The sequence below is a fragment of the Octopus sinensis genome, linkage group LG12, assembly GCF_006345805.1.
Source record: "Octopus sinensis linkage group LG12, ASM634580v1, whole genome shotgun sequence".
In the NCBI taxonomy this organism is placed as follows: Eukaryota; Metazoa; Mollusca; class Cephalopoda; order Octopoda; family Octopodidae; genus Octopus; species Octopus sinensis.
The window spans coordinates 33,452,370-33,474,985 of record NC_043008.1 but is presented as its reverse complement, the minus strand read 5'-3'; the positions used below and the strand labels follow the sequence as shown (position 1 = coordinate 33,474,985).

At 37.7% G+C, this 22,616-nt stretch overlaps 1 protein-coding gene across 4 annotated transcripts in view; it reads left to right on the top strand.

Annotated features, from left to right (window-relative positions):
• The window catches only part of LOC115218054, a 147,745-nt gene that overhangs the window by 15,252 nt on the left and 109,877 nt on the right, over nucleotides 1-22,616 (top strand). The window contains exon 1 of one of the 4 annotated variants that reach the window (XM_029787818.2): nucleotides 14,381-14,593. The exons of the other annotated variants lie outside the window; for them this stretch is intronic. The gene's annotated coding sequence lies outside the window, so the exon portion shown is untranslated. Of the gene's footprint in view, nucleotides 1-14,380; nucleotides 14,594-22,616 lie in introns of those variants that run through there. 4 annotated transcript variants of the gene reach the window in all.

Genomic DNA, 22,616 nt, shown 5'->3' with positions numbered 1-22,616 from the left:
GCAGTATTGTCAAAAGTCTTTTAACATTTACATGCTTGTGTACTTGAAGAAAAGCTATTAAAAAAAAAAATGAAAAATAAAAAAATAGAAAAAAAATACTATTTCAGAATGAACATTTCTGATGTTTAAGCTTGATTAAACCAACCACACTTCTTTTCTCATTTCATTGTAGAGAATTTTCAAGGTGGCTAGCTGGCAGAATTGTTAGCACACCAGACAAAACACTTAGCAGCGTTTCATCTGTCTTTACATTCTAAGTTCAAATTCCATAAAAGTCAACTTTGCATTTTATCCTTGTGGGATTGACAGAATAAGTACAGTTTGAGCACTGGGGTCAATATAATTGACTAGCTCTATCTCACAAAATTTCAAGCCTTGTGCCTTATTAGAAATTATCATTATTATTATTATTATTCAGTAGTTTTCTTTTTGTAGCGTGCTTTCACTTCACTACCAAGCGCAGCTCTGTGTGCTTTGGGTATGTTCTGTGGTTTGCTGCGATGCTCTGATGGTTACTGTATTGAAAGTGTTTTGCGTAGGATGTGTGCAGTGCCCAGTAGTGCAGTTTTCTGTATGTAATATATATTTGTATGTCCTGTTGTTTTTCTTATGTATTTGTCTGAATATTTTTTTATCATACCCAATGCGCCTCCTATGAGAGGAATTGTTTCCGTTTTTAGATTCCACATTCGAGTTACCTCTATTTCCAGTTCTTTGTATTTTGAAAGTTTCTCCATTTCTTTTAGAGAAACATTGACATCTGCTGGTATTGAGACATCAATTAGAAGATGTGGCTGTGTGGTAAGAAGCTTGCTTCCCAACCACATGGTTCCGGGTTCAGTCCCACTGTGTGACACCTTGAGCAAGTGTCTTCTATAAAGCCTTGTGAATGTATTTGGTAGACAAAAACTGAAAGAAGACCATCATGTGTGTATATATATATATATGTATATATATATATATATATATATATAATATATATATATATATATACACACATATATACATATATATTTGTGTATGTTTGTGTTTGTCCCCCCCCCCTCCACACACCACAATTGCTCAACAATTGATATTGGTGTTTTTACATCTCTGTAACCTAGCAGTTTGGCAAAAGAGACATAGAATAAGTACTGGGCTTGTAAAGAATAAGTCCTGAGGTCAATTTCTTTGGCTAAAAACCCTTTAAGGTGGTGCTCCAGCATGGCCACAGTCGAATGACGGAAACAAGTAAAAGAATACATAACTTGTGCATCATGGTTGTTGCCAGTGCCATGTAGGTGGTGCCCATGAATCATACGTGGTCGCTGCCGGTGCTATGTAAATGACACCCATGCATCATGGTCATAATTGTTGATGGTACCATATAAGTGGCACCTGTGAATCATTGTGGTCAATGCCGTGCATCATAGTCATGATCACCATCAACAGTGCCTTGTAAATTGGCACCCAGTAATCATGGTTGTTGTAAATAGCATCCATGAGTCATGGTTATTGCCAGTGCCTTGCAAATGGCACCCATGAATCATACTCATGGTCATTGTGAGTGTGATGTAAATAGCAACTGTGAATTGTAGTCATGGTTGTTGCTGGTGTCATGTAAATAGCACTTGTGCTGGTGGCACATAAAAACATCCTGGAGTGGTTGGCATTAGGAAGAGCATCCAGCTGTAGAAACAGTCAAATCAAACTGGAACCTGGTGCAGCTCTCTGGCTTGCAAGCTCCAGTCAAACCACTTAGCCCATGCTAGTATGGAGAGTGGACATTAAATGATGATGATGGTAATGATATATATATACACATACATGCATAAGTGTTATGTGTTTGTATTTGTCACCCCTCTCTCACACACACACACACTGCTTGACAACTGGTGCCTCTAAGGCAAACATTTTCAACTGTAACTTTTGAATGATCAACTACAACATAGGTGTGGAATTAGGTACTCTGTGAAAGACCTTTGTATAGTCTGTGTATATCTTTCACTGAAGTGAATATATTTATACTCACACAATAATAAGCTAGTATCATTTTTATGATACAAGTGCTCTTGTATGTATGCATGTATTTATGTATCCACATATGTGTCTGCTCTAGTATGTATGCATGTATTTATCTATCTATCCGCTCAGTCAAAGTTGACTCTCGGTTATTCCATTGATCAGTGTCCTCCAGTCAGTTCTATCCTGGGCCGCTTCTTTCAGATTGGCTATGGGTATGTATTTATATACCCATATATGCATGTATTTATATACCCATATATGTGTGTATGTATGTGTAGTATAGCATAGTGTAGAAGAAATGTACTTATGATCTTTGCAAGCCCTTGAGACTAGTGACATCAATACAAATTATGTTCACTTTGAACATTTGTAAATTAATATGTGTGAGTGTGTGTGTGTGTGAAGGAATATGGCCTATTGGTTAGGGTATTGCACTCTGAATTGGGAGATCATAGGTTCAATTTCTATACCAGCCAGTGCATTGTGTTCTTCAGTAAAACACTTAATTTTACAGTGTTCTGTAATTATTCTGACATTTGATGTGTGGCATACTTGTGCAGGTAATGTCGATTTGATAGAGGGAGTGAGTTTATGTGAACATTTGATCACTATAAACAAATCATCTATGTGATTATTTAGCAGGAAATTTTGGAACACTTGTCCATCATCCAACAGCGAGTAGGTCCATAATATATATAAAATGAGTAAAGACCTCCTTCAGTCATGAATGACCATGAAATTGCAAGACACAATTCCAGGTATGGTTGTTTATGGAAGACCAGCAGTTGCCCATGCATACCAGCCTCCCTTGCTCAATGCTACCAATGTTATCCAAGGGAAAGGCAAAGGCCGATACAGCTTAGCACCAGTGACATAGCAACTCGCCTCAGAAATTTATTAGCGCGCCAGAGCCAAGACATTTGAAATTTTATCACTAGTGTAATCGGTAAAGCTACACACGTGTCTGTACTGGCACGAAAGCTGGGGTTAGCTTTTCCGCTTACATTACTATGAACGGATGCACTGAAGAAGCACGGACATTTGGATTGCATAAGTAATTCTCTTGTTAAGGCTGAAACCGAGGTATGCATTTAATTCTGTTTTTTATATAAATTTTCATCTGTCATGCCCGCCAAAATTGGTTCTGGTGTTCGCTGTATTTTTCCTCTAGAGAATTTCCTTGTAGTTTGACCGTTGATGGTCTATTTCTAGCATATGGCCGACTCCCTAGCAGTAAGCCCTGCCAATATATACATATATATATATATATATATATATATGATGATGATGATGATATATATGCATATATATCCCTAATATAAATACATGGCAAAAAAGCAAATTAAGTGCAGTATTCATCCAATGAATACCAATGAAAATATAGTTTCTTTGGATCAATCAGAAGATTGATTGCCACTATTGCATGTGTGTGTGTGTGTGTGTGTGTGTGTGTGTGTGTGTGTGTGTGTGTGTGTGCGTGTGTGTGTGTTATATACATATGCATAGAATTCTTTTTTTGAAATAGTGGATCTCAAAGCACACATAGTTATAAATAATAACATGTAAATATTAGGTTGCATACACATACACTTGATGAAGATCTCTGCACAGAGAGTGTTCACCTACTGCTTTTAGTTAGTTAGGGGAGGAGGGACAGTGCCCCAAATCTTTTTAGACTGGTGAGGTTTTTGTAGGTGATGATACTCAACCTGAACGTCTACAGTTCAATGTTTACAGGGAAACATGAGTGGTGATGGAATCAAGGATTGAATCTGAGAGTTTGTAATAGAATGAATTCCATTAAAGACCAGGTATTTTCATTGTTAATGTTGTTTGGTTTCAGGTTATCTCTGAAGACTGACTGGGAGCCAAAACTTTGGAGGTAAAAGATGTACATAAGCAATTAGTAGTAGAAGCTCTTGTAAAATTCAGACATGACTGAACCATTCCAACGATGAGCATCCTTTCTTATTTTAAAATAATGTATCCTTTTTTTTTTTTAAGACAGCAATTTGTGATTTGAGGAATATTTGGCAGCTAGTTCTAGCAGATTGAGCAGATGCTTCTTCAATAGTATGAAACCAGGTGGTTTTAACACCCTATACTAAATACACACTATTGGGTTCTTATGTACACTGAAAATACTGTATTTAGTTCTTAACTACATTCTTACTTGCTTAATATGTAGGGTAAGAGTAAGTAGGAATTCAATACTGTGTAATGGGTGAATGGAAAAGGTGATATGGGATCTCTAGCAGACTGACAGGGAGCCAAGACTTTGGAGGTAAAAGATGTACAAAAATAATTAGAAGTAGAAGCTCTTGTGAAATAAAGTATATTAATTGCTCTTACAGCTTATTGGATAGGGTCACTAGTTTCTGTAACCTAATTGGTGGCTTAATTGATGGTTGTAATACGAGTATGGTAGTAGTTATAGTAACGGAAGGATTGAAAGAAGTTCACAGAACTGTTCTTATCTCTGTTTGTAAAAGAGTTTTCTTCTTTTGTACAAAGGTAATGCAATACTGCATCATAGAAACGACTAGTTATGTTCTGAGTTCAAATTCCGCCGAGGTCAACTTGTCTTTCGTCCTTTCGGGGTTGATAAATTAAGTACCAGTTATGCACTGGGGTCAATATAATCGACTGAATCCGTTTGCCTGTCCTTGTTTGTCCCCTCCATGTTTAGCCCCTTGCGGGCAATAAAGAAATAAGTTTGCTTCCCAACCACATGGTTCTGGGTTTAGTCCCATTGTGTGACATATTGGGGAAGTGCCTTCTACTATAGCTTTGGGCTGGTCAAAGCCTTGTGAGTGGATTCGGTAGATGGAAACTGAAAGAAGCCCATTGTATATATATATAAATATAGATATACACACACACATACATATGTGTGTGTGTACATGTGTATGTCTTTGTGTTTGTTTCACACCACCACCTGACAATCAGTGTTGGTTTGTTTACATTCCTTTAACTTAGCAGTTCAGTAAAAGAGACTGATAGAATAAGTACCAGGCTTAATATAAATAAGTATTGGGGCCAATTCATTCAACTAAAATTTCTGAAGGTGGTGCCCCCAGCATGACCACAGTCCAATGATTGAGACAAGTAAAAGACAGAGGCTTGCAAAAGGTTTTCGGAGAAACAAGCTGAGTTTGATCCATTCAATGTAAAACATAACATTAGCTTGCTTTAAAAGTAAAATTAAAACAAAACACAAGTGCACTGAGAGAGAGATAATGCAACATAATATTGAAAGTATTGGCTGAAGTGGACAAAAGAACCAAATCTTTTGTTCCAGAATATGATGACTGATCAATAAGTATCTGGACTGGTGCTATAAAAACAAAACTACAATTTCCTTCAAAGTAGGCCCATTCGGAAGCCACACACTTAATCCAGCACTGTTTCCATTGATGGAAGCATTCCTGGAATTCATTTTGTGGGACAATCAGCAGCTGCCTCATCACATTCACTTTGATTTCCTTGATGTCCTGAAATCTTCTTCCTTTCAAGTGGGATTTGATTTTTGGAATGAGGAAAATGTTGCAAGGGGTGAGATCTGGGGAATGCTGTGCTTAGCCAAAAACTGCTGCACAAGCTGCACTGAATGGACAGGTGCAATTTCCACTCACTGGACGCATGGCCTTTTCCGATGAATAGCATCTTGCAAATACTGCAAAACTTCATGGTAGTACTCCTTGCTTACTGTCTGACTTGGTACAGCATGCTCATGATGAACAATCCCTTTGTAGTTGAAGAAAACAGTCAACTCATTTGTGCTTTCTTCAGTCTCAGAGAGGTTGGGGGTCTTCCACTGCAAAGACTGAGCCTTTATTTTGGGATCATAGCCATAGACCCACGATTCCTCACTTGTTCTGGTTGTTTTCAAAAAGTTTCCATTGTTCTCAGCACAATCAAGGAGATCTTGTGCAACTGAAACCCGAGTGTCTTTTTGGTCAGCTCAGAGCAGTTTTGGAACAAACTTGGCTGATACGTGGTGTCTCATACTCAAATCTTCAGTGGTAATGGACTGAACTGAACCATAACTAATCTGCACATCCTCTGATAACTCACAGATAGTGATTCAATGATTCCCCCTCACAGCTGCATGCATATCTGCAATATTTTTCTCAGTTCTTCTTGTTGCGAGACACTCAGAACGTTTGTCATTATCGACATTTTTTTGGCCATCTTGGAAATGTCTGAATCACTCACACACTTGTGTGCAGCTCATACACTCTTCTCTGAGCAGGTATCACCAAGCTTTTGGCAAAATTTGATGTAGCTTCTCTGCTCAACTTTCTTTATCATGGTCAATGCGACAATCACACACTACACAAGTTCTTTCTAAGCACTGCTGTAAACAGTGGAAGAGAGCTAAAATGTTAAAACTTCATGCACATACATATAGGTGCAGGAGTGGCTGTGATATAGGCACAGGAGTGGCTGTGTGGTAAGCAACTTGTTTACCAACCACATGGTTCTGGGTTCAGTCCCACTGCATGGTACCTTGGGCAATTGTCTTCTACTATAGCCTCGGGCCAACCAAAGCCTTGTGAGTGGATTTGGTAGACGGAAACTGAAAGAAGCCTGTCATATATATGTATATGTATGTGCGTGTATATTTGTGTGTCCGTGTTTGTCCCCCTAGCATTGCTTGACACCCGATGCTGGTGTGTTTATGTCCCCGTTACTTAGCGGTTCGGCAAAAGAGACCGATAGAATAAGTACTGGGCTTACAAAGAATAAGTCCCAGGGTCGAGTTGCTCGATTAAAGACAGTGCACCTGCATAGCTGCAGTCAAAATCACTGAAACAAGTAAAAAGAGAATACACAGCAAAGTTCAAGGTCAATCTGTGCCATGTGGCTTCATTTGTGTGTTTTAGCTTTGTTAATATGGCAACAAATATTTATTGATCAGACCACTATCATCTTTTTGTTGATGCCATAAGAATTTAGAAAAAATTGAAGGTTGCTCATGGGATATGCCTCCACAACTCCTATAAGCTTGACAAATGTTCTACCATTGGATTGAAGCAATCCTTCCAAATTTTCTACCCAATATTTTGATTTTTTATCCAAAGGGTTTATATGCTATTATTTATAACTTTATAGTGATTCGAGATCTAGCATTCCAAAAATTAATCATCTCTTTGAATTTTTTTTTCCTCTTAGTTTCAGTCATTAGATTGTGGCCATGCTGGAGCACCGCCTTGAAGAATTTTTAGTCGAATGAATCAACCTCAGTAACTTTTTTTTGTTTTGTTAAGCCTGGTACTTATTCCATCAATCTTATTTACCAAACTGCCAAGTTACAAGGATGTAAGCACATCAACATCGGTTGCCAAGTGGGGGACACAAGCACACACACTCAAGCAGTGGAGAGAAACATATATACATTCAGACACATTTATGTAAGTGTGGCACCTTGGACACTGTCTTCCAATATAGTCTTGCACTGACCAAAGCCTTGTGAGTGGATTTGGCAGACAGAAATTGAAAGAAGAGCATATCGTGTGTGTGTGTGTGTGTGTGTGTGTGTGTGTATGTGTGTGTGTATGCGTGTGTGTGTGTGTGTGTGTTTGTCCCCTTACCCTCGCTTGACATCCAATTAACAGTTCAGCAAAAGCAACCTATAGAATAAGTACTAGGCTTACAAAAAATAAGTCTTGGGATCGATTTCTTCAACTAAAACTCTTTAAGGAGGTGCCCCAGCATGGCTGCAGTCAAATGACTGAAAGAAGAAAAACAATAAAGAATAGAATATACATACATATTCTTTTTTTCTTTTATTTGTTTCAATTATTTGACTGCGATCATACTGGAGCACCGCCTTTTAGTCAAAAAAATCGACCCTAGGACTTATTCTTTGTAAGCCTAGTACTTAATGTATCGGTTTCTTTTGCCGAACCATTAAATTACGGGGACGTAAAGACACCAACATTGGTTTTCAAGCAATGGTGGGAGGGACAAACATATACATACACACACACACACATATATATGACAGGCTTCTTTCAGTTTCCATCTACTAAATCCACTCACAAGGCTTTGGTCAGCCTGAGGCTATAGTAGAAGACACTTGCCCAAGGTTCCACGCAGTGAGACAAAACCCAGAACCATATGATTGGTAAGCAAGCTACTTTCCACACAACCACTCATATATATCACCCTGACTGGCTCCTGTGCCGGTGCCATGTAAAAAGCACCATTTGATCGTGGTTGATGCCAGCCCCCTTTGGCCCTTGTGCCGGTGGCATGTAAAAAGCACTACACTCTTGGAATGGTTGGCATTAGGAAGGGCATCCAGCTGTAGAAACACTGGTGCAGCCTCCTGGCTTCCCAGACCCCAGTTGAACCGTCCAATGCATGTCAGCATGGAAAATGGACGTTAAACGATGATGATGATGATGATAAATATATATATATATATATAGATATATATAATTAAAAAATTTTGACAGCTTATGTTGTAGCTTGTTACAACACATGCACACACCCATTCACACAAATGTGTAATATATACTGTATATATATATATATATATATATATATATATGAATCTCAGTTGCACTTATATGTTTATTAGAACCACATTTGTTCCACTCCTAATTTCAACTACATTATTAACTGTACAATTCATTCCTAACTTCTGACTCTTGTTACTATGGCTAAGAAACCTGTGAATTCACAAACAACATTAAAAATCAACAACAAAGCAACAATATAAAAATAAATAATCTCTCACTGATAAAATACCAAAAACAAAATTCTAAAACGTTTCATACTTACAACCCACATGTAACATGATCGCTCCTTATCCTCTCAAACATGGTTAGCTACAAATCTCCAACCTCTACAAAATACAACTGGGCAGGGTATGAAATGAATAGTCTTATTAACACCTATTTCAGTCTCCACAGATTCAGTGAAATAATATATGCCGTCATACATACATATACAGTAAAATTACTGCGAAATTTGTTTTGCTGTAACACAAAAGAACATTGAGATATTAAATGAATGAAATCAACTAAAGGGTAACATTTCTGTGGATGCTTTGGCAAAATTTGAAAATATGTTGAGTGCCAATATAGCATTACTAGTGATTCATCTATCTCAAATTCAGACGGTCAGCTGTGTAGCAACAACACATTTAGACTGAATACAGTACCACCTTACAGCTGAGCACATTGGAGTCTTGCCTCAGGGCTTCACAATTACAGAGGCCCAATTCTGATCAAGAATGTTGTAGCTTGCTGTCAATAAATAAATACTATAGGGCCCAGCGCATTGATTTGTAAGGGGCCCTATAATACTTATTTCTTTATTACCCACAAGGGGCCAAACACAGAGGGGACAAACAAGGACAGACATAGGTATTAAGTCGATTACATCGACCTCAGTGCGTAACTGGTACTTAATTTATCAACCCCGAAAGGATGAAAGGCAAAGTCGACCTCGGCGGAATTTGAACTCAGAACATAGCGGCAGACGAAATACCGCTAAGCATTTTGCCTGGCGTGCTAACGTTTCTGCCAGCTCGCCACCCTATAATACTGCTAAGATGGCCCTGGTTGAATCTCCTGTTTTTGCGGCATAACAGAGACAGAAGCCAATGAAAATGCTTCTATGTAGTTGCTTGACTTTTCAGAAATGATGACAAAATCCTCTTCATACCACACCATATTAGCATTTAATCTGTCCATATCCAGCCCAAATTTTCTACATGCTTTATATTAAAACTGACCAGATGCAACCTCTCACCTACCCTACAATGTTATTCTAAAAATATACAAACACACCACTGAAATCCTGAAGCTATAAGATAATGCTTGATTAACTGCAAACAATTTGAATAAATAAGCATTACTTTTGACAGAATAATATGAATGCTAAAATGTTTAAAAAATGGAAAAAAGAACACAGTGAAACTATGTGGCTTTTTACATACCATATCTGGGGAAAAAACCCCAGCTGAAATGACTTTTGTTATAGTCCTGCATGATCAAGGCTGACTTGGGCTAAATAACAAAGGTGCATGTGTGGCTGTGTAGTTGAGAAGCTTGCTTCCCAATCATGTGGTCTTGGGTTCAGTCCCATTGTGTGGCACCTTACTGAGTATCTTCAACTATAGCCCCAGGCCAACCAAAAGTCTTGTGAGTTGATTTGGTGGGTAGAAATTCAAAGAAACCCATCATATGAGTTTGTGTGTGTGTGTATACCCTTGTCTTGACATCTTGAGGTGATTGCAAGCTAACATCACTGTCATACAATCAATGTGGTTGATAGAGAAATATTATTTTGCTTGAAAACAGGTGCAGCTTAGTGACATGAAGGGCATGTAGCTGCAAAAAGCCAGCCTCTACAAATTCTGTCTGACCCCTGCATGCATGGAAAAGTTGATGTTAAAACGATGGTGATGAATGATATCTATGAAAATGCTATGGTGCATTGAAAGGCGGTAGCCTGGTAATCTGAAGGGCATTCTCAGGCAGCTGGACTGATAAGAGAAAAGAGGAGGAGGAGGCAGTTACAACAACATGCTGATATCAAGCCAAAGTTGGATGGATACACTACCTTGCTAAATTTCATCCACAAATGATCCATCCCATTTTAAACATTTGGCTGCAAGTCTGGGCTATTAATAAGCCAATTCTAGATACCATACCAATACAGTTACTAATTATTTTTCCACTGCCATACCTTTTAATAACTCTCCCTCCTCACCACCTCTGCCACGAATGATGGAATTACGAATGATAAACAAAAACTTCCCAGCCAGTGAGATAATCACTCTACCACCACATACCCCAAAATGTGAAGATAACTCAGAAAATGGCGTTTGTTACTTTGAACCCCCCATTGCAAGAACAACAACAACAGCAGAAGATCACTGCTTCCCATCCCCCACACCATATCTATTCCCCAACTGTTTGTTGCAGGTTTATCACTTGGTATCCACCTAAATGATATAACTGGGGTTAAACTGTCAATATCTCCACCCAGATACAGAGTTCATGTATCCCACTACCATCATTAAAAATAACATAAGTGCCTTCTTCATCTCAAACTGTGTGAGAAGTCACTCATTATAAAACAAGCCAAACAAGGGAACCTTTACATGGCTGCTTGACTTGCTAGAACTAGGAGCCAAATATCCATCCCATCATATACTATTGTGTTTAAAAAGAAAATGAATGACACATTGGATTATGTAGTCTTAGATACACAATACTTAAGTGAAGGCCAGAGTGTGCATGACTGAAACCCTTTTAATCATAAGGTCTGCTTGTTTACGGTTGACCTGGGGTTAAACAACTCACCATGGCACTTTAGGCAAGTGTCTTCTAGTATTATAGTCTTGTGTTGACCAAAGTGTTTTGAATGCATCTGATAGATGGAAACTGAAAGAAGCTCATTGTATTTGCATAAATGTGTGTTTCTTTGTGCCTGTATCTGTTTCTCCCCTCACACACACCACCACCACCACCACTTGAAAACTGGTGTTGATGTGTTTATGTCCTCAGCAAAAAAGACTGATAGAATAAGTAGGATAAGGTTTTTAAAAAATAAGTACTGGGAGTGATTTGTTTGACTCAAATTCTTCAAGGCAGTTTCCCAGCATGACTGCTATCTAATGACTGAAACTAGTAAAAGATTTATATATATATATATATATATATATATTCTGTTTTCTTGAACTTTTGATTCTTGATAAACTCATGTTTATCTTTGGCTTTACCTATAATTTATGAGCATAATATGTTTGCATATGTATGCCCATGGTTAAACATAGATAATATACCTGTAGTGTAATGGATACTTCTATGCCTTATATGGTTATTTTAACCTCTAACTCAGCTAACCTGTATATATATATTTAAATATAAAAGAATCAACAAACTTTTCTAATAAAGCTAACAAACCATATCAATAGAAAAATGAAAGAATATCTGTTAGAAATAGATGTGAAATCATCCTCCATTCACACCTTTCTGTTGCCCCCAAATAGAAAGACATATTGTAGTTCTACATTCACTGTGTTTGAAAAACAAAAAGATGGACTGGTCACATTTGGAATGTTTTTGGTCATAGTTCTAGTCGGGGCTTATCTGGGACTAAACAACATTAGATACAAAAGAAGTGTTGGAGTCAGAAGTGTATATTCAGGATATCTACATTTAGCAATGTATGTCTGTAGAATGCAGTGCCTTTGCTACCTTCAGAAATTATTTTTTAACTCTTTTGTTACTATATTTCTGTTGAAATACAGTCTTTGTTTCAATTAATTTTGATAATAATGATGAATTTAATGATGCAACTGTCATTTATTAAGCTAGTGTTTAATACATAAATTAACATGAAATTTTGATGAGAGGTTTTAATTTAGATCACTTTAAAACAGTAAGTTTGCATCATAAATCCAAGCAAAGTGACTATCTCCATAAAGTCAGTCACAAATTTTTCAAAAACTGTGAGGTAACTGTTGCTGCTCATATTTTATTGAGATGACCACAATCCAATCACTAGGTTGTGGTTATACTGGAGTACCATTTCTCTTTGGTTATTTCAGGAGTATGTGGCTATAATGTCCTTGTAATCCCTTTAAGTGACCATAGTCTTCTAGACACTAGATTGAGCCAACAGGTAGCTTATGGTCATTTATACACCAAAAGGGGAGTATAGCAACTGTCATTGGCTGTTCAAGTGCGTATTATTAAATGGAAAAAAAGTTAGTATGAATCACCATAAGACATTTTTGTGTATATATTGTTTATTCTGTGTTCACCTTTGATGTCGTGTTGACATGGGTAGCAGTTCTTGCATGTGTTTGCAAAGTCTGAGTATGAACATAGTGGGGTCTTGTGTGGACAGATCCACTGGGGCCAACATCTGGCCTGGCAATGAAAGAGGTGTGACATTATCAAGTTCTGCTGGGAAATAACTGAGATCCTCCTTTATTGAGGCTTGGCAGCCAAGAAGAACTATTGAAAGATATTTGCTCCAATGCTGCCGATCTAGGTAAGCATGCAAAGCAGCTTTCATTTGATGGTGGAATTGTTCTACCATACTGTTGGATTGTGGATGGTAATTGGTGGCTTGAATCTGACATGCGCCTATGGTCTTCATGAGCTTGTGGAAGAGTTGCAATTCAAACTGTTTTCCATGGTTGGTAATGATGGAGGTAGGGTCTCTAAAATTTTGGCAACAGATTCTGCAGTGATATCTACTAAAAAAATAGCTTCCGGCCAACATGTGAAATGATCAATGCAGGTGAGCAGGTAGGTATATCTCTGGCTGACTGGCCAAGGTCCAACAAGTTTGATGTGTACATGGTTGAAACGCACGTCTGGTATGTTGAATGTGCCAAGGATTGCATGGATGTGCCTATGCAACTTTGACTTCTGACAGAAAAGGCAGGAGTGTGACCAAACAGTGATGTCTTGTCTCATATTTGGCCAAAAGAACCTAGCCGAAATGAGTTTCACTACTGCGGTGATGCCAGGGTGTGAGAGGTTATGCAGTGTGCTGAAGACTGTTTGTCTGTGAGTCTCCAGAGCAAAAGGACGAGGATAATTTGTGAAAGTATCGCACAAGGAGTATCTTTGTGGTCGTTCAACTTTTACACATCCTACCTTTAAAAAATGAAGGACTCGTATCATGTAGTTCTAAATAACTAAAAGAAAAAAAAAGAAAAAGAAAAAAGATAGGGATGGTTATAGTAGGAACGCCTTTAATCAAAAGTTTACTTAATCGAAACTAGCCTAGTCTCAAACAACAGCAACAAGACTCCATCCATATTAGTGACCAAACACCTATTGTTTTCCTTAGACAAAACTATTTTGCCCAAAGTTAGGGTTGTTTCGTAGCAGGTCAGTTTTGACTGAACAGACTTATAACCAAAAGAGAGAGGAAAAAAAGGAAGAAAGAAAAGAAAATATTGCAGCCCTAGTAGCCCCGTCTTTTATTTTTCTTAAACACACTATGCATTATGTAGGGTGTGGTTAGAAGGAGATGTATAGGAATATCGCCGGTATGTTGTTCATGTTCTAACACCATTAACGCACAACAAAACTGGTGATATTATTCTCTCTTCACTTCGCCTTTGCACGAGGTATATTGCTATATCTTATTTCCCTCAGATAAACAGAACTTTTTTTGTTACGGCAAAATACAATACTGCAAAGAAAATTTGAAGAGAACAAGACAGGAATTGCGAAGAAGGAAAAGGAGAAACAAAGAGAGAGAGAAAGAGGTGAATGAAAAAAGGAGGAAAAATGAAAAATCAGCGAGAGAATGCGAAGAGTTCAGTTTGGCTGCAGACGAACTAATCGCCACAATAATAAATTTTTTTTCTTCTGATCCACGTGGTAACTAACCGGTCTCTTTCTGGGAAGATATAATTTTCCTCTATACCAGGCTCTTGCCTGCTTCTCTCTCTCTCTCTCTCTCTCCCGTTCTTGTAGCGGTTTTCATGTAAGGTTCGACAGAATAGTTGGTTTGAGCAGCATAAACATAATGATGACATCATATAAGAGTGTTGGCGAGTACAAATTGCGTGTCCATTCAAGCTGAACCTAGGGTACGTAATGTGTATTCGATTTTTTTTCTACGTGTTGACATGTTTAAGCACTTTTCAGAACATCAGTAGTGTTTTTATATTCCTAATTCAGCATCACAATAATCTGTTTGTCTTTTACTTGCTATAATTATTGTGAAAATCAAAATTCATCTTCGCCCTTCTAATAAGGTACAACTTACTATTTTTAGCTACACCCTACTCTACATACACACAGATATATATTCTTTCATTCATTTCCAATATGCTTGTTTCTTACAGAGAAGGACATTTAACTCTGTGAGTGTATAAAATTTCATTTCCACGTAGTTTAATTTTTCTTTTCTTTTTTTTTTTGATTTTTCTTTTGACGTTTAGCCTTGATTGCAACTAGGAACAAAACGGAAATAAGAAAATCGAATATTAAATATTATTCTATCTATCATCACTCGACGCTTATTTTACACACACAGCGTTACAACATCTGGAAATTAAAAAAAAAAAAAAATCGTACTATTAAGTTCATGGTACATTAAATCTTTATTACGCATGCAAATCATTGAAATGTTTTCCTAAAAAGAAGTAAACAGAGGGGAAAAAAATTCCTCGACTGTTCCATTTAATAATGTGTACTTTAAGCTTGAACCTTGAAGGTTCTGAACCAAACTCGAACATTATACTACTTATGTGTGTGTGTGTGTGTGAGTGTGTATATGTAAAATATGTATACTTATACCAACACGGATGTGTTTGTGTGTGTGTGTGTGTGTGTGTATATATATACACACACACATCCACATATATGTAGAGAGGCATGTATGTTTGTATATATATTATGTGTGAGTGTGTGTATGTATGTATATTATAATATATACAGTTAAAACGAAGAAACACTTGAAAATAAAATCGTGTTTCTAGCAATTGTTCATAGTAATATATGGATGGACAGTTGATACCTTCATCAGCGGAAAAACTGTCTTGAGAGATTATTATCTTTCTATCTTTCTTACACCCCCCACACATATTCTCCTTTCCCTCTTTCTCTCACACACGCACACATCCCAAACAAACTTACAACGACATTGTAATGTAGAATTCGCTATTTCATTTGCGTTAGATAAAACAGCAATTTCATTTATATAGAAGGTAAAATAAGAGCTTTGATATGTTAAATTCATGTCATCAGACAAGAATAAACCATTTAAATGTAATGAAACTATTTAAAGAACCTTTTTTTTTAAAAAAAACTATAACAGGTTACATGAACCGTTTTCATTAACCTATATATATATATATATATATATTATATATATATATATTATTATTATTATATATATGTATATATATATTATATTATTATTATTATATATGTATATATATTATTATTATTATTATTATATGTATATATATTGTTATATTTATATGTTATATGTATATATAATGTTGTATATGTTTTATATATATATATGTATATATATCATGTTATATATATTATATATATATATATATGTTATAGATATTATATAGATGTTATATATATATCATATATTAAGTTATATATGTTATGTATATACTATATATATATTATATAAATATATGTTATAAAGAGCAGTAAAAAATGGGGGGGGGGGATCAATAGATGATATTCATCAACTTTTAGACATATTATGTCAATTTATTTATTTATTTACTAAAAGGACAATTAAAACAATATACATACATGTATAACATATGCTTTACATATATAATATATATATATATATATATATATGTATCTATCTATCTGTCTATCTATCTATATATATATATAGATATAAATAGCCCCGTCTGGCACCTGTGTCGGTGGCACATAAAAACACCATCCGAGCGTGGCCGTCAGCCAGCCTCGTCTGGCACCTGTGTCGGTGGCACATAAAAAACACCATCCGAGCGTGGCCGTCTGCCAGCCTCGTCTGGCACCTGTGTCGGTGGCACATAAAATCACCCACTACACTCTCGGAGTGGTTGGCGTTAGGAAGCGCATCCAGCTGTAGAAACACTGCCAGATCTGACTGGCCTGGTGCAGCCTTTGGGCTTGCCAGACCCCAGTTGAACCGTCCAACCCATGCTAGCATGGAAAGCGGACGTTAAACGATGATGATGATGATGATGATGATGTATATATATGTGTGTGTATAATATATATATATGAGGGGTGTATGAAGTCTTGAGCCTCATAAAAATCAAAACACGGTACATGACTTCAAGGCTCAAAACTTTTCTATCTCCCCCATATATATGATGATGATGATGATAGATATATATATATATATATATATATATATATATATAATGCATATATATTCTATACATATGTTATATACATATGCCTACAGACCTATCTCTCTGACTTCACACATCAGCAAAGTCATGAAACGGATAGTCAGAGGGAAACTAATCACATTCCTTGAAGAAAATAACTTGTTAAGTGATACCCAGTATGGCTTCCAATCAGTTCGGAGCTGCCTGACTCAGCTCTAACAACATTATGACTGGGTGTTGAGGCTGTTACTCAACAACTCAAATGTAGACATAATATATTTTGATTTTACAAAAACTTTTGACCAAGTGGACCCCATGGTATGATATGCCACAATCAGCATGATCTTGGCATAGTTGGAAAACTTGGAAAGTGGTTACATGACTTTCTGAAAGATGGAAGTCAGGCAATAGTTGTCAATGGAGCCACCTCAATGAAAACACAAATAGTGAGCAGTGTTCCACAGGGCACTGTCTTGGGACCACTGCTTTTCATAGTGGGCCTCTCAGATATGCCCTCAACTGCCTGGATAGCCACCCTTGCTAGCTACGTAGATGATACGAAAGTCTTTCAGAAAATACAGAACCCCAGCGATGTTGCACATCTGCAGCAGGAGTTGGACTCAATTTACAGATGGACTGAGGATAATAATATGCAGTTTAATGCTGAAAAATTCGAAGCCCTGTGCTACCAGCATCCACAACTGGATATAAAACTTACAGCGTACACTCATCCACAGGGAATTTCCATCCCAGAGCCTAAATCAGTGGGGGACTTGCATATCAACATGAGTGATGATACCTCTTTCCAAGTTCACATTACCAGGATAGTGACAAAGTGCAGACAACTGGCTGGATGGATCCTGAGAACATTCAGAATCAGAGATAAGGAAACTATGATGGTCCTATGGAGGGCATTCGTCCTCAGCCACCTGGATTATTGCTCCCAGCTATGGTCACCCAACAGTGTAAAATTGACAGTGGATCTTGAAGCAATCCAGCAAAGATTCACAGAGAAGATCATCTCTTTGCAACTGTTTGTGTAACTGCTTGTGCCAAAATCTGAAACCATTGTTGTTGTCGTCATCATCATCATTTAACGTCTGCTTTCCATGCTAGCATGGGTTGGATGATTTGACTGAGGACTGGCAAACCAGACGGCTGTACCAGGCTCCAATCTGATCTGGCTGAGTTTCTACAGCTGGATGCCCTTCCTAACACCAACCACTCTGAGAGTGTAGTGGGTACTTTTACGTGCCACCAGCATGAGGGCCAGTCAGGTGGTACTGGCAACGGCCATGCTCAAATGGTGCTTATTATGTGCCACCTGCATAGGAGCCAGTCCAGCGGCACTGGCAACGAACTCACTTGAATGTTTTTTCACATACCACCAGCATGAGGGCCAGTCAGGCGATACTGGCAACGGCGCACTCTCACCAACTACTGACTTGATCATCTAGGTAACAGACGCTAACAACTACTTCTAGTTTTTTTCCCTGGAATGTGGTGGAAGTTGTTCTCTGCAAATTTTTAGTGTTTATTGCTCCTGAGCATCTGCCACATACAAAAACTATCCTCCCAGTTAGCTTTCCTTTGATATTGCTGCACCTCTTATGTGTCCATAGCTTACACTGGGTACATCTTATAGAGTTTCTACTTATGCCTTTTCTACAGATCGAGCAGGGCCATCTACCTGAAGGGATTTGTGGTTTGTCTGCCTTCCTACTTATTAGGACTTTGGTTTTAGCTAGGTTGACTCTAAGGCCTTTCAATTCTAATTTTTGTTTCCCCATCTGAAACTTCTCCTCGAGTTCTGATAGTGACTCAGCAATTAGAGCAAAATTGTCAGCATAGAGGATCTCCCAAGGGCATCTTCTCTTGAATTCCTCTGTTATTGCCTGGAGGAGTATGATAAATAGGATGGGGCTGAGGACTGAACCTTGGTGGACTCCTACCTCTACCTGGAATTCTTCACTGTACTCATTGCCAACCCTCACCTTACTGACAGCATCCCTGTACATGGCTTGCTCAGCTCTCCCTAACCATTCATCTATCCCTAGTTTCCTCATTGACCACCAGATAAGGGCTTGGGGGACCCTGTCAAAGGCTTTCTCTACATCAACGAAAGCCAGGTACAGAGGTTTATCTTTGGCTAGGTATTTCTCCTGCAGCTGTCTTACCATAAATATAGCATCAGTGGTGCTTTTCCCTGGCACGAACCCAAATTGCATCTCATCTAAACTGACTCTTTCCCTAATTAGTTGGGCTATGACCCTCTCCATGACCTTCATTTTCTGATCCAACAACTTGATTCCTCTGTAATTATTTGTATCTAAAGCGCCACTTTTACCTTTGTAGCAGTTGACTATGGTGCTGCCACACCAGTCATTGGGTATGACTCCTTCGTGTATCACCTGGTTAACTATATGGGTGACTAGGCTATAGCCGACACTGCCAGATATTTTGAGCATCTCTGCAGTGGTTCCTGATGGGCCAGGGGCTTTCCCTGTCTTCATACTCTTAATTGCTTTATCTACCAAGGTACTGTCAACTCGGATAGCTGGTCCCTCTGTTAGGTCGATGTTCGGTGGACTCTCTTACTCCCATTCATTTTCTTTATTGAGCAACCTTTCATAGTGGCGTCTCCAAACTTCTCTCTTTGCAGCCTCGTTTAGTGCAAGTGAACCATCATCCATGTGGACACATTTCTCTCCTACAACATCACAATTCTCTCTCATACTGTCTTGCAACACGAAATACTTGAAGTCTTTGGTCCTCATGACACAGAACATTGGCAAATTTTTTCTTATCTGCTTCCCCTCTGTCTAAATAAATCTGTCTCCTAGCTTCCCTTCTGGTGGTCTGATACGATTCCCTGCTACCACCGTTCTTCCAGTCCTTTCAAGCCTGTTTCTTTTCTCTGATAGCCCTATCAACAACATTGTTCCACCACCACATTACCTTTGGGTCGAAAGGGATCTTTGCACCATCCACAGAGTCAAAGTCCCCTTTCGGTTGTTGTATTTGTAAAAGGGTGAATCATTAGCTTGTTGGACAAAATGCTTCGCAGCATTTCTTCCCGCTTTAACGTACTGAGTTCAAATTCTGTGGAGGTTGAGTTTGCCTTTCATCCTTTAGGGGTCGATAAAATAAATACCAGCTGATCACTGGGGTCGGTGTAATCGACTTATCTCCTTCCCCAAAACAGCTGGTCTTGTGCCAAAATTTGGAACAATTATTATATTTTTAAAAGGAGCGATGAGTTAATAGAATCGTTAGCTCATTATACAAAATGCCTTATAAATATTCCTTTCAACTCTTTACCTTCTTAGTTTAAATCCTGGCGAATTCAGCTTCGTCATGCATCCTCCCAGAGTCGATGAAATAGAGCCAATCTGAGGTCAAATTTAATTGACTAACTTCTTCCTCAAAATCAAGCCATCGTCCAAAATTATAATGATGATAAAATGAATCATTGAAATAACATTCAGATGGAAAACAATTGTTTTTCAATTAGTTAAGACATTGAATGCTATGAGCATTAAAAATCTAATTATAAATTATAAGGTGGGCATAACTATAGATGTGTACCTCCCCCCCTCCATCACCCCGCCGTCGACTTTGTTGCCTCGTAATTTCCAGAAAATGGATACTTTTTAACAAAATTTTCAACAAATACCACTTAGATACTGTAGACTGAAAGTATATACAGATTTGTTGGGAAAATTTTTTTCAAGTGGTTGGGGAGAGGAGTGTTGGAAAATTCACATGACCCAACTTTTTCCCCCCTCATAACTATAAGAAAAATGGGTATCTTGTAACAAAGGATACACCACCTAATAGAAAAACAATAAGTTAGTGTTTATTTCATGCATTATTATCATACCCATCAAATCTATAGGACTACAGTTATTTTATCGCTGTTCTGCCCCTTTCATCCTCCCCGAGTCAATAAAAAGGTCTACCAATCAAAAAGTAAAATAAAAACCATGTCCGTTCGAGTTAGCCGTTGATCATTCTGGGACCTTCATTCCATAGTACTTAAGTATTAATCAGCGACTGGGTCGATGTACCATTAATCAGTAGAGCTTAAAATGTTTCTCCTCACCTCAACAAATCTGTAACACTTTGTGTCAATGTTTTAGAAATTATTAAATACATCATTAGAGCGGGACGTGAGAAAATCAGTGGCACAACTGATAAAAAGGCCTTGCTGTATTTAGTTTACGTCTCTTTACATTTTAAGTTCTAATCTCGCCAAAGTTGACTCTGCTCTGCCTATCATCGTTTTTGTTGATAAAATATAAATTAATTGACTGCGCCCTTCTTCTCAAATTGTGTCTTGTATCTTGAGTTAGATATACTTATCACCACTGTCTGGAAGAAATTGTGTTGCTGTGAAAACCTGGTAATCATGAATTTTTCGTTCAACTAGTATCAGTTTTTTTCTTCTTTATATTATGTGTGTGTGAGAGAGAGTAACCTATAGCTCTCCCAGCATCTGGCATGTTAAGTAAATACAAACAATTTGTTGAAAATGCAGTACTTCAAAAGACCCCTCTAATCTATCTATATGTCTTTCCATCCATGTCAATGCATGGAACTCTAGGCCCTTGATTCACTCTAATTTTTGCTGATTTTTAATAAAGCATGCATACATGCTCGTTCATTACTGAAAGAAACTTTCAACAGTATTCTCTAGAAATGGCCAAAAGAGACATTCAAGCAATGGATTCGATAAAGCAAGCAAAAAACAAAAACCAGTTGCATCTAATTGTTTAATTGTTAGAATATACTTTGGATAAGAGGGATGAGCAAGGATGATATTTGTGGTGTACGGTGAAAGAGATTTTTCACAAAGAATAAAAAAATATATATAATTAAAGAAAAATATAAACAATGGCCGTCCCATAGTCCCACCGACTGAATCTTGTAAAAGAGCTAGAAATAATAGAACAAGACAATACAAACTGTAAATGAATACATTTATATAGCTGTCATACACGCACAGAAATGTAACTGAAAAACATGTACATACATGCATACAGGGCGTTTAGTGTGTTTAGTCGGTATGAGGTTTGGAGAAGTGGCTTGTGGGTATCTCACAACTCACACTCATCTCTAGTTTTAAAAAAAGAAAAAGCTTACAGCGCCCTTAAATTTCCAGAAATACACCAATGCCGAAAGCAGTTGTTTCTTTTACTGCGTTGCAAAATTTCTGTTGGAGATTCTGTGTGTGTGTGTGTATGTATATGATATAATATATATATATATAGATAATCAAAACATGAACAAAGAGAAAACACAACAACATGGGAATGTGGAACAGGTATAGTGTTATTGGACGCTCAGGAAAGGAAAGAAAGAAGGAGGATTTAACGTTTCGAGCGAAGCTCTTCATCAGAAATATAGAAAAAAGGAAAAGTCCAAGGAAGGGAAGACAGAGAAAGAAAATCGACAACGATACACACGCGGTCACATATTGAAATGACCGGAAGGGAATGGGTGACGAAAAAGTTCTTTCAAAGACATGAGAGTGCAAGAGAAGGAGGCATGTGTGGGTATGTGCGTGCGCACAGGTCTGTGTGTGTGTAATGATAGCACGTGTGTGTGTGAGTGTGGTTGTCGCTGTTTATCTATGTGTGTGGTTGGGCTTATCGTTTAAGGTCATATATATATATATATATATATATCATATTTATATATATATGATATGATATATATATATATCATAGTTATATATATATGA